Raw genomic sequence first — 14,004 nt, forward strand, 5'->3', positions numbered from 1 at the left:
TTTTTTTTTACTTTTTACTCTTTATTAATTCTAATTAGTGCTATCAACAAGACCACCCTCAGATGCCGATAAGAAAGAGGAAATCGAATATTATGGATACAAAAGAAAGAGAGGTAACACAAACAGATGTGGGAAAATCTATGGAGAAAAGACTTAACATATTGGAAGCCTTGGAGCTAAATGACAGAGAATTTAAAATAGAAATCTTAAAAATACTCAGAGATATACAAGAAAAAACAGAAAGGCAATATAGGGAGATCAGAAAACAACTCAATGAACACAAAGAATATATTACCAAGGAAATTGAAACTATAAAAACAAATCAAACAGAAATGAAAAACTCAATTCATGAGCTGAAAAATGAGGTAACAAGCTTAGCTAACAGAACAGCCCAGATTGAAGATAGGATTAGTGAAATAGAACACAAACAACTTGAGGCACAACAGAGAGAAGAAGAAAGAGACTCAAAAATAATAAAAAACGAGAAAGCCCTACAGGAATTGTCTGACTCCATCAGAAAGAATAACATAAGAATAATAGGTATATCAGAGGGAGAAGAGAAAGAAAATGGAATGGAGAATATACTCAAACAAATAATAGACGAGAACTTCCCAAGCCTGTGGAAGGAACTAAAGCCTCAAATTCAAGAAGCAAACAGAACACCGAGTTTTCTTAACCCCAACAAACCCACTCCAAGGCACATCATAATAAAGATGACACAAACCAATGACAAAGAAAAAATTCTCAAAGCAGCCAGGGAAAAGAAGAGTACAACATATAAAGGAAGGCCTATTAGATTATCATCAGATTTCTCAGCAGAAACTCTACAAGCTAGAAGAGAGTGGACCCCAATATTTAAAGCCCTGAAAGAGAGGAACTTTCAGCCAAGAATACTATAACCATCAAAGCTATCCTTCAAGTATGAAGGAGATATAAAAACATTCACAAATACAGAAAAGATGAGAGAATTTATCAACAGAAAGCCCCCACTTCAGGAAATACTAAAGGGGGTTTTCCAACCAGATTCAAAGAACAAAAGAAAACAACACCACAAGTAACAGCTCCACCAAGAACACAATAAAACCAAACTTAAACTGTGACAACAAAGGAAAAAAAGGGGGGAGAGGATGGAGATTAACAGTAGCAAAGGATGATGAAGTGCAGAAATACTTATAAGATAGGGTACTACAATGAATATGGTAGGTACCCTTTTCATTACTTAATGGTAACCACCCTTAAAAAAACCAACACAAAAACACTTGACTTAAAAAAGGTAGCAACAGAGGAAAGAAGTATGGAACACAAACAAACAAAAACAAATGATAGAAAACCAAAAGAGAAGAATCAAACTAGATACAAAACTAACAGAAAGCAATTTATAAAATGGCAGTAGGGAACCCACAAGTGTCAATAATTACACTAAATGTAAATGGTTTAACTTACCAATAAAAAGACACAGAGTAGCAGAATGGATTAAAAAAGAAAATCCAACTATATGCTGCCTACAAGAAACACATCTAAGCAACAAGGATAAAAACAAATTCAAAGTGAAAGGCTGGAAAACAATACTCCAAGCAAACAACACCCCAAAAAAAGCAGGTGTAGCAATACTCATATCTAATAATGCTGACTACAAGACAGAAAAAGTACTCAGAGACAAAAATGGTCATTTCATAATGATTAAGGGGAAGTTGAATCAAGAAGACATAACAATCCTTAATATATATGCACCAAACCAAGGAGCACCAAAATATATAAGACAGCTACTTATTGACCTTAAAACAAAAACTAACAAAAATACAATCATACTTGGAGACCTCAATACACCGCTGATGGCTCTAGATCGGTCATCCAAACAGAGAATCAATAAAGATATAGTGGCCTTAAACGAAATACTAGAACACCTGGATATGATAGACATCTACAGGACACTTCATCCCAAAGCGACAGAGTATACATTTTTCTCTAGTGTACATGGAACATTCTCAAGAATTGACCATATGTTGGGCCACAAAGACAATATCAGCAAATTTAGAAAAATTGAAATTGTACCAAGCATATTTTCTGATCATAAAGCCTTGAAACTAGAATTCAACTGCAAAAAAGAGGGGGAAAAACCCACAAAAATGTGGAAACTAAACAACATACTTCTAAAAAATGAATGGGTCAAAGAAGAAATAAGCGCAGAGATCAAAAGATATATACAGACAAATGAAAATGAAAATACAACATATCAGAATCTCTGGGATGCAGCAAAAGCAGTAATAAGAGGAAAGTTCATATCACTTCAGGCCTATATGAACAAACAAGAGAGAGCCGAAGTAAACCACTTAACTTCACACCTTAAGGAACTAGAAAAAGAAGAACAAAGACAACCCAAAACCAGCCGAAGAAAGGAGATAATAAAAATCAGAGCAGAAATAAATGAAATAGAGAACAGAAAAACTATAGAAAAAATCAATAAAACGAGGAGCTGGTTCTTTGAAAAGATCAATAAAATTGACAAACCCTTGGCAAGACTCACCAAAGAAAAAAGACACAGGACTCAAATAAATAAAATCCAAAATGAAAGAGGAGAGATCACCACAGACATCATAGATATACAAAGAATTATTGTAGAATACTATGAAAAATTATTTGCCACCAAATACAACAATCTAGAAGAAATGGATAAATTCCTAGAACAATACAACCTTCCTAGACTGAGTCATGAAGAAGCAGAAAGCCTAAACAGACCAATCAGCAGGGAGGAAATAGAAAAAACTATTAAAAACCTCCCCAAAAATAAAAGTCCAGGCCCAGACGGTTAAACTAGTGAATTCTATCAAACATTCAAAGGAGACTTGGTTCCTATTCTACTCAAAGTCTTCCAAAAAATTGAAGAAGAAGCCATACTTCCAAACACATTTTATGAGGCCAACATAACCCTCATACCAAAACCTGGCAAGGATGGCACAAAGAAAGAAAACTACAGACCAATATCTCTAATGAATACAGATGCTAAAATACTAAACAAAATACTGGCAAACCGAATACAACAACATATTAAAAAAATAATACATCATGATTAAGTGGGATTCATCCCAGAATCTCAAGGATGGTTCAACATACGCAAAACGGTTAACGTAATACACCATATCAACAAAACAAAGAACAAAAACCACATGATCTTATCAATAGATGCAGAAAAGGCTTTTGATAAAATACAACACAATTTTATGTTTAAGACTCTCAACAAAATGGGTATAGAAGGAAAATATCTCAACATGATAAAGGCCATATATGATAAACCATCAGCCAACATCCTATTAAACGGCATAAAACTGAGGACTTTCTACCTTAAATCAGGAACAAGACAGGGTTGTCCACTCTCTCCACTCTTATTTAACGTGGTGCTAGAAGTTCTGGCCAGAGCAATCAGACAAGACAAAGAAATAAAAGGCATCCATATCGGAAAAGAAGAAGTAAAGGTATCACTTTTTTCTGATGATATGATCCTATACATCGAAAACCCAAAGGACTCCACAAAAAGATTATTAGAAACAATAAACCAATACAGTAAGGTCGCAGGATACAAAATTAACATACAAAAGTCCATAGCCTTTTTATATGCCAACAATGAAATATTAGAAAACGAACTCAAAAAAATAATCCCCTTCATGATTGCAACAACAAAAAAAAACAAATACCTAGGAATAAACATAACAAAGAATGTAAAGGACCTATATAATGAAAATTACAAAGCATTGTTAAGGGAAATTGAAAAAGATACAATGAGATGGAAAAATATTCCTTGTTCTTGGATAGGAAGAATAAATATAATCAAAATGGCCATATTACCCAAAGTAATATACTAATTTAATGCAATTCCCATCAAAATCCCTATGAGATTTTTTAAAGAAATGGAACAAAAAATCATCAGATTTTTATGGAACTATAAAAAACCCCGAATAGCCAAAACAATCCTAAGGAAAAAGAATGAAGCTGGGGGCATTACAATACCTGACTTTAAACTATATTATAGGGCCACGACAATCAAAACAGCATGGTATTGGCAGAAAAATAGACACTCAGACCAATGGAACAGAATAGAAAGCCCAGAAATAAAACCACATATATATGGTCAAATAATCTTTGATAAAGGGGCCAACAACACACAATGGAGAAAAGAAAGCCTCTTTAACAAATGATGTTGGGAAAACTGGAAAGCCACATGCAAAAGAATGAAACTCGACTACAGCCTGTCCCCGTGTACTAAAATTAATTCAAAATGGATCAAAGACCTAAATATAAGACCTGAAACAATAAAGTACATAGAAGAAGACATAGGTACTAAAATCATGGACCTGGGTTTTAAAGAACATTTTATGAACTTGACTCCAATGGCAAGAGAAGTGAAGGCAAAGATAAATGAATGGGACTACATCAGAATAAAAATTTTTTGCTCAGCAAGAGAAACTGATATCAAAATAAACAGACAGCCAACTAAATGGGAAATGATATTTTCAAACAACAGCTCAGATAAGGGCCTAATATCCAAAATTTACAAAGAACTCATAAAACTCAACAACGAACAAACAAACAATCCAATAAAAAAATGGGAAGAAGACATGAACAGACACTTCTCCCAAGAAGAGATACAAATGGCCAACAGATATATGAAAAGATGCTCAGCTTCATTAGTTATTAGAGAAATGCAAATCAAAACTACAATGAGATACCACCTTACTCTTGTTAGATTAGCTATTATCAACAAGACGGGTAATAGCAAATGTTGGAGAGGCTGTGGAGAAAAAGGAACCCTCATTCACTGTTGGTGGGACTGTAAAGTAGTACAACCATTATGGAGGAAAGTATGGTGGTTCCTCAAAAAACTGCAAATAGAACTACCTTATGACCCAGCAATCCCTCTACTGGGTATATACCCTAAATCCTCAGAAACTTTGATACGTGAAGACACATGTAGCCCCATGTTCATTGCAGCACTGTTCACAGTGGCCAAGACATGGAAACAACCAAAAAGCCCTTCAATAGAAAACTGGATAAAGAAGATGTGGCACATATACACTATGGAATACTACTCAGCCATAAGAAATGATGACATCAGATCATTTACAGCAAAATGGTGGGATCTTGATAACATTATAAGAAGTGAAATAAGTAAATCGGAAAAAAACAAGAACTACATGATTCCATACATTGGTGGAACATAAAAATGAGACTAAGAGACATGGACAAGAGTGTGGTGGTTACCAGGGGTGGGGGGAGGGAGGACATGGGAGGGAGGGAGGGAGAGAGTTAGGGGGAGGGGGAGGGGCACAGAGAACTAGATAGAGGGTGGCGGAGGACAATTTGACTTTGGGCGAGGGGTATGCAACATAATTTAATGACAAAATAACCTGGACATGTTTTCTTTGAATATATGTACCCTGATTTATTAATGTCATCCCATTACCATTAATAAAAATTTATTTAAAAAAAATAAAATAAATAGAGGTACATCAGTAAGGTCTGGTCTTGCAGTTTGGAAAGAGTCTAACACTTCAGAGTTGTCATGCAAGGTGATGCTTGGTTCTTCATCAGGCATCAGGCTTGTTGGATTGATAGCCTGTGTCTGGACAAACTTATTGCAAGGCTAATCTATGAGCAGAGCCTGATACTGTGTGATCCTAATATTAAATATCTACTTTTCTGGAGTTTCCTAAGCCAAGTCTCTACTGCATGTGGGGCTGTCAGGAAACAGTTCTTGCTCCATGATTGGCTTATCTGCCTCTCTCACTAGTATGGCAGTGGCTGCTATGGCGCTGAGACAGTTTAAATCTTCTTGTTCCTTATCTGTCTAAATTAACTATTGGGTTCCTGTTGTATAGGAGTATAAAGGCTTGGCTATCTCTGAAAATCTAGGGATCCATAACTTGCAGTATCCAACAGCCCCAAGAAATTCTCGAACTTGTCTCTTGCTATTGGGGGTTGGGATCCGAATGATTGCCTCTATATGACTGGAGGAGAGAATACACTTCCTTGCCTCAGTGTGGTAGCCTAGATAGGTCACCTTAGAGGGGCAGAGTTGTGCTTTTATAGCTGACACCAAGTACCCCAGAGTCTGCAGTGTTTGTAAAAGTCTCTCAGTGGCTATTTCGCAGCTTACTTCCGCTTCTGCAGCTAGAAGCAAATCATCTATGTACTGTGCAGCGTGCATTCTGGATGTTCCTAGGGGAAGGTGAGCAGGTCCTGATGTAATGCCTCATCAAAGAGGGTCGATGAATTCTTGAAACCCTGTGGTAATCTGGTCCAGGTCAGTTTTCCTGAAGTGCCTGCCTCTTGGTCATTCCAGTTGAAGGCAAAGATGGGTTGACTTACAGGGGCCAGGGACATACTAAATAAAGAAAGCATCTTTCAAATCTAAGACTGTGTAAAATTTCAAGTCCACTGATAACAGGCTTAAAAGTGTGTAGGTATTAGGCATAGTTGGGTGTATTGTCTTAACCCATTTATTTACCTCTTGTAAATTTTGGTCTGGATTATAGCCTTTGATATCTGGCTTCTGGATAATCAGCAAAGGAGCATTCTACTGGGATTGACAAGGAACAAGAATACCAGCTTCTAACAGTATTTTAATATGAGATGAGTACTTGCTCCTCTGAGAGCAGTCCAAGGAGGGCAGTGAGAACAGAGTGAGAAAGCTCTAGTGCTAGTGAGGAAGTCTACTGAGTAGCCTCCTACTTTTGGACAGTCTTTCCTCTAATGTCTTCCTTCTTTACAATAAGTACACTGATTTCTGCTTAACTCATGCTTCCCTTTCTTCTTATTCTGGTGTTCTAAAATAGCTACAATTACCTGTATCATTTTCTTAGTCTCTTTCTCCTCAAGGGTGTCTCTGTTATTATAAACTTTTTTTTTTCCTTTTTTGCTACTCCTAACAATTGGGAAATTGCTATCACGAGGAAGCCTTCTAATTTTTGTAGCTTCCTCCTAATATCTGGAGTGGTCTGTGACTCAAAAGCTAAGTTAACTGCCCTAGCATTTTCTGGTGCTTCAGGATCTAGAGATGTGTAGACCCTGTAAGCATTTTGCAGTCTCTCTAAGAAAGCTGAGGGAGTTTCCTGGGAGCCCTGGATAACTTCTGACACCTTAGACAAATTCATTGGTCTTTTATCAGCTCCCCTGATCCTGGCTAACAGTAACTCATAAAGATTTTTAAAAGCTTCCCATCCCACACTACTGTTAGGGTCCTATTTAGGCCAGACAATGGGGAACACCTTCTCAAGGTAGTCCCAATTGTCGTCCTCAGAAACATTTTGCCCTAGCATGACAGCTTTTCTGGCTTCTGATTTGATTCTTTCTCTCTCTTCAGTAGTGAATAAGGTAACTAAAGGTTTCTGGCAATTGTCTCAAGTGGGGCGATGCATGTGCTACACAGATTCCAACAGTCCTGTTAGAGCCTGAGGCTTCTCTGAGAAAGGGAGATTCTGAGCCTTCCAATTATACAAGTCACTAGAGGAAAAAGGGATGTAAACAAGATAAGGCTCTTCTCTTAAGGGTAAGAGGAGCTCTGCTTCATTTTTTTTCTTGCCTCCTAGTCCATCTAGGTATTGGCTCTGGGGTTTCTGAAGTGGGTGGAGCTGATGGAGGAGGAAGATAGCCAAGGGGCAATTCTAAATCTTATGAATAGCTTGTAAAACAGGGACCTTCTTTTCTAATTTTGGGGCTGTTGCTTGCAAAACATGATGACCTTCTTATCCAGAGAGGGGGATTCTCTAATAGGGCCCTCCACTGATTTATATATGGGAACTGGTCTTGGTGGCCCAGTAGCTTAGCTATTACATTCTATATAGCTCTGACATCTCCAGGATCTAATGAGCCCTGTTTTGCTCATTTTACCCTAAAGGATGTCCATTCTAGTTCACAAAGAGTTCAAAGTCTCCCCTTGATTAGTTTTATACCATAATCATCAGAAAATCCAATTTTGAAATTCTTAAGCCTACATTCAAGAGGAGTTTGACTCTTACTCTGCCCTCCCCCTATTGTTACATACAACATGAGTACAAATGAGCTTCCCAAGATCACAAAAGAGATCAAGAACTGAGGTTTGTGCTAGTTTTCTAAAATGTCCCCTGTTGGATTATATCCTGGACAATCAAAGGACAAAAAGCTTTCAGACAAAAAGGAAGAGGGTGCCTGTGAAAAGCCACAAATTGGAAACTCAGGCTCAGGTACTCGAGATCCTTATTCACACATTCATTCAGGGGTTTTCAGCATAGAGGCAGAATAAAAAATTAAATAAAAAAAGAAGATCTCGGCCCTGGCCGGTTGGCTCAGCGGTAGAGCGTCGGCCTAGCGTGCGGAGGACCCGGGTTCGATTCCCGGCCAGGGCACACAGGAGAGGCGCCCATTTGCTTCTCCACCCCTCTGCCGCGCTTTCCTCTCTGTCTCTCTCTTCCCCTCCCGCAGCCAAGGCTCCATTGGAGCAAAGATGGCCCAGGCGCTGGGGATGGCTCTGTGGCCTCTGCCCCAGGTGCTAGAGTGGCTCTGGTCGCAACATGGCGACGCCCCGGAGGGGCAGAGCATCGCCCCTGGTGGGCGTGCCGGGTGGATCCCGGTCGGGCATATGCGGGAGTCTGTCTGACTGTCTCTCCCTGTTTCCAGCTTCAGAAAAATAAAAAAAAAAAAAAAAAAAAAAAAAAAAAAAAAAGAAGATCTCAGCAGGAGTAAAATCAGAAAGGGACCTTTGAAAATAAAGGTCCTCTATCTAGTGAAGAATGCAAGAAGGAGACCCTGAAGAGGGACCAAACCAGGAGATGTCTTTTAGGATATTGTTGGGCAGATAAAATATATTATGCTCACTTTGTTAAAGATGGCGCTGCCCACATGGAAGCCATCACCCAGTTAATATTGTGTGTTGGGGGTGGGCTGTGGGCAAGCAGGATCCTTGTAGCCTGGGGCTTGGTTTTGGGACTAAGCTTTTCCCACCCCTTTTGATGTGGGGTGGTGCAATCCCATCATGCCTTGGATAAGAAACTTTGTATTAGAGACTTCCCTATTTTGTATATTGGATTAAAGGTTTTGATTTCTGCACTATAAAGTGGGGCAGACTGGGAGCTTGCTCTCTCGGTTCCTGAGATTATCATTAGAGCAGAGAGCAGAGCAGAGTAAGACCACATGGAGGAGAGGAGAGAGGCAGCCAAGATGGCAGAGTGCTAAAGGAGAAGCCAGTTAGTGCAGAGTTTGTGCAGAGAGAAGGAGAAGGGGAACAAAAGAGAATGAGGCTGGTGAAGTAGACACCTTTGATTCTAGGACACTCGAATAAGTCAGTAGCTTTGTGAGCACTGAATGAGTGGGTTTTGGAGCCCAGTGTGTGTTTTTACTTGCCTGCTGGGTGCAAGCTAAGATTAAAGATAATGGTCCACCAGTTCGTGGCTTTTTTGTTTCATTACTGTCTTTCCAAATCCAATGCAAACTTGCATGAGCCAGGTGGTTGCGATGGTAGCCCTGGTTACTGGCTTTACAAATATCCTGTAAAAATAAACAAAAGTGACAAAGAAAGCAGAGGGCAATCATATGAGGGAGCAAATCCAAATGTGTCCTAGGAAGCTTGAGGTGTGATCTCATCCCAGCAACTGTCCTCCTAAGAGCATGCAAATCCCTCTTCAGAATTACTCTCTGCCAGAGCCTATTGTGTGAGTCCAATTGCGCCTAATCCTCGATCACAATAGTACAAATGGCTAGCCACAAACAAACCACAGATTGAGCAAATTGCAAATCTGCTCTGCTTACCTCCAGAGGCTTTCCTGATGACTCCAAATGGGTGGATGGGCATGCTGATTGTTCGTGGCTGACTATCGACCAGACAGAAAAGACCACCAGGGCCCTGGATCATCTCAGGTGGTGCCTCCTCTGCTGGGTTTCTATTCCTGGCAGTCAAGCCAAGGTCAACCACCCCACTTGTGTGGCAAAGACAAAAAGACAAATGTGTCCAGAGGACACTTATCTCACTGTGGCCTCCATTTGTTGTATTGGGACAGTGAGAAACAAATATCCTGCCATGCAATCAAGAAGCCAAATTAAGAAATTAGAGAGTTTTTATTAGCTAGCTGCATGCAGACAGCATAGAGGCCAAAGCCTTTCAAATCGTGCAGTCCTGACTACAGTCTGAGACTAGCTTTTAAAGGCAAAATTACATATTCATTGAGGAATTGGGAGGAGAAGAAGCATACCAGTAGGACAAAGCAGTGAAGCAAACTTTCTTATAATGTTTATCTATAAGGTTAATTCAGGGAGAAACATTCTGAGAATAGCTGCAACCTTGCAAAGTTAGCCCAAGGCCACAGTCTGGGAGACCAGCCTCAAGGCCAGAAAGTCTTTTTAGAAAAAGTAAATTTTGCTAAAAGTCTCTTTGTTTTAGAGAAAGTAAGTTCTGCCAAAAATTATTCATGCTATGAGCCTTTTTTTTATATTTCACAAGTAAACTCAAACCAAAACTAAAGTCACTTTCAGAACTCTAAGATAAGAACATAGAACAAAACAGTAACTTGTGCCTAACATCCCACTGTCAACACATAGCACCAGTGGTGTCTTAGCCACCCTTTAGCACTCCTGAACTACACTGCCTTTGGAAAACCCAACAGAATTAGTACACTCTTTATACTTACGGAAATATAGGAAATGAAAAGAAAATTGATTCATCAGTTAAGATCACATAAGTATGCATGAACTACATTATTTTGGGTGGCAAATATATACCTAAGGGGAAGGTAGGTTATATATTTTGATCACACACTTGATCTATCCACTATAATATATTAATTGTTCAAACCTTTAAGTCTCTGTGTCTTTCTTCCTAGGCCTGTGATGGTGAACCTTTTTATAAAAACCACCCACTTTTGCAGTGCTGGTCAACCTGGTCCCTCCTGTCCATGAGTGGGTGGTCCAGTTTTCATGGTGGGCGGTAGCAGAGCAATCAAAGGCACCGCGATTGGCCCACCATGAAAGCTGGAATGCCCACTTGTGGGTGAGAGGGACCAGGTTGACCAGCACTGCAAAAGTGGGTGGTTTTTATAAAAAAGTTCGCCATCGCAGTTCTAGGCAGTACAATGATCTGTGTAGATCTTTGGGCCTGGTGTCAGGTAGTGCTTTGGATAAACTCATGATCCTTGGAGAAGGATGTCAGATTCTGACCTCTGGCTGGTGATTATATTATAGTACTTCAGGTTCTTTTGTAAAAGGGAATAAAGTTGATTCTGTCAATAGCCACTTCTCACTGGGGTTGGTAGTACTCCAGGAAGTCCTTCCCACCGAGACAGTCAATGATGGCAAAAACCATTGCTCTTTAGGCCTTGCTCTTAAAGACAGCTTATAGAATGCTTGTTGTGCCACAGGTTTTGAGTTCTATTTCTTAATGACAAAATATGTTTTGATTAATTATATGATATCATGTCAACAGGAACTTGGGAAATGCTTCAGGTGGCTAGAAAGCAGGCATGGAACTTTAAGTAACAAATGCTTGGACAGACTCAAGCATTCTGAGTTTTCCTGTACTTAATATGTTACATTGCTATGTTGATACGTAATGTCACAGATGGTCATATTAGTCATGAAACAACAAAGAAGCCAAGTTCATAGCCAAATGAAAGTTAAAAGGAGGGTACAAAAAGTGAACTTACCCCACAGACAGGTTTTTCTTATTGAAAACCTATAAATACCATCAAATACCTTCCCAAGATCCATGTGTTGGCACAAGCAGATGGGGAAGACTGTAAATCTCCCAACTGGCTTAGCTCCCACTCTAGAACTAAAGCAAGAAGTGTAGTGAAATCAAATTCAGCAATGAATGGATGATCCTAATTTTACAACAGCAGCCTGCCCACAAATTCTCATGCAAACCAGTGGTGGCTTCCTCTTTTTTTAATTAACTACACAGCCTTTCCAACCAGAAGATTTAAATGTTTACTTCTGTTTGCTTTGCGTCATTTGCATTTCTTTTGATTCTAAAAGAAAATTAACCCCTTAGGCCTAGAAGGGTATCCTTTGAAGAAACAGATAAACAAAACTGGAGGATAATTTACAAAGGGTAGCTCTCCATTTACTGTATATATTTCTATCTAGCTAAATAAGATATAAAGTATTTTGAATGATAACAATAGTGGAAAATTTTCTATGCAATATCCAATATTCTTTGGACAGTCAGGAGATAGAGATCAAAATCTAGATTCAAATTATGCTGTTATTATCACAAGAAAGATACACAAACCTTTAAATCCCTAAATCCTAATAAGCAAGAGCAGATTAGATTTTGAGTCATGTAGAACACCATGAAAAGTACATTCCTTTTCCAGTAAGAAATTATACAGAATTCTTCTCCCTTTCATCTTTCAGAAAAAATGTAGGAGGGAAGAGAAGTATTTCACCTACTCATTATGTCTATTGTGGACTCATTTTGACAGATGCATTCTTCTCATTGTAGGCACCTGGGCTGTGACTAAGAAAGGGCAAGATAGCTGATTCTGACTACAGAAGCTATATTTGGAGACTGTAGCAACAGAGAAAGAGAGAAGCTGGCTTGGGTACTCTAAATGGTTGTAGTACAGGATAATTAGATGGAATTGTACAAGGAAAAAATTTGTTAGAGTTACCAAAAATAATTCCTAACGAGAAGCCTGTTGTGTTCTGAAGTAGTCAAAGGGATGCAATGAATATTTCATCTCTTGAAACATTTAACAGAGAAAGGGAGGCAGGAATAGTAAGTATATCTTAGAGCTATTTTCTGTTGGAGAAGGGTGGAGATCATCCATCTTCCTGGCCTTTATTTCTACCTCAACTAATAGGGTGGAGACAGGGATAGCATAGACACCATAAACCACATCATCATAAGAGATCAGACCTTTGAATGTGAACAGTAGAGATAAATTTTATTTCTGTGCCTTACATAATAGAAAAACAAATGTTCTTGACTTTTTCTGCTACTTAGTTTTCTTTATCAGATCATTCTGCTTCAAATGCTAAAGGTATTTCTCGTTCTAGAAAAATAAGTAGTACATTTTGAGTTTATTAATATTGTGTATAAATAGTTTATGGAGAATAAAGGAAGAGCACTCATAAAATTTTGAGAATGAAAGTGATTGAGGGGTCTTTAGTTGTCTGAAAAAGGGATTCCTAAAAAGAAGGTACCATTCCAGAGGAAGAAAGAGACCATGGGCTTTGTGATCCCATTCTGTTCAACACCAAGACTATCAATTAGTTAATCAAGCTTTATACACTATGGTTTATTTGACTAAATGTTTTTTTACCTTTTAACTGGTTGTTTGGCTTTTACTTTAACTCTCACTGATGTGACTACTAAAGAGATTAGCTCAGCTATCTTTCTGTATATTACTGCAGGTTATTATTATTTTTTTTTGTATTTTTCTGAAGTGAGAAGTGGGGGGGCTGCAGGCAGACAGCCTGCATGCAGCCAACTGGGATCCTCCTGGCATGCCCACCAGGGGGCAATGCTTGGCCACTCTGGGATGGTGCTCTACTGCAACTGGAGCCATTCTAGTACCTGAGGCAGAGACCATGGAGCTGTCCTCATAGCCCAGGCCAACTTTGCTCCCATGGAGCCTTAGCTGTGGGAGGGGAAAAGAGAGATAGAGAGAGGGGAGGGTGGAGAAGCAGATGAGTCCTTCTCCTGTGTGCCCTGGCAGGAAATTGAACCCAGGACTTCCACATGCCACAGCCATGCTCAACTGCTGAGCCAACTGGCCAGGGCTCTTTTTTTCCCCCTTTTAATGGGAAGAGGAGAGATAGAGAGATAGATTCTCACATGCACCCTAACCAGGATCAATCCAGCAACCACCTTCTGGGCCACATTTGAATCAGTTGAGTCACTGGTTGTGGGAGGGAAAGAGAGAGAGAAAGGGAAGAGGGAAGTGAAGAGAAGCAGATGGTTGCATCTCATGTGTGCCCTGACCAGAGATCGAACTCAAGATATCTGCATGTTGGGCCGACACTTTATCCACTGAGCCAACC

The sequence above is a fragment of the Saccopteryx bilineata genome, chromosome 4, assembly GCF_036850765.1.
Source record: "Saccopteryx bilineata isolate mSacBil1 chromosome 4, mSacBil1_pri_phased_curated, whole genome shotgun sequence".
In the NCBI taxonomy this organism is placed as follows: domain Eukaryota; kingdom Metazoa; phylum Chordata; class Mammalia; order Chiroptera; family Emballonuridae; genus Saccopteryx; species Saccopteryx bilineata.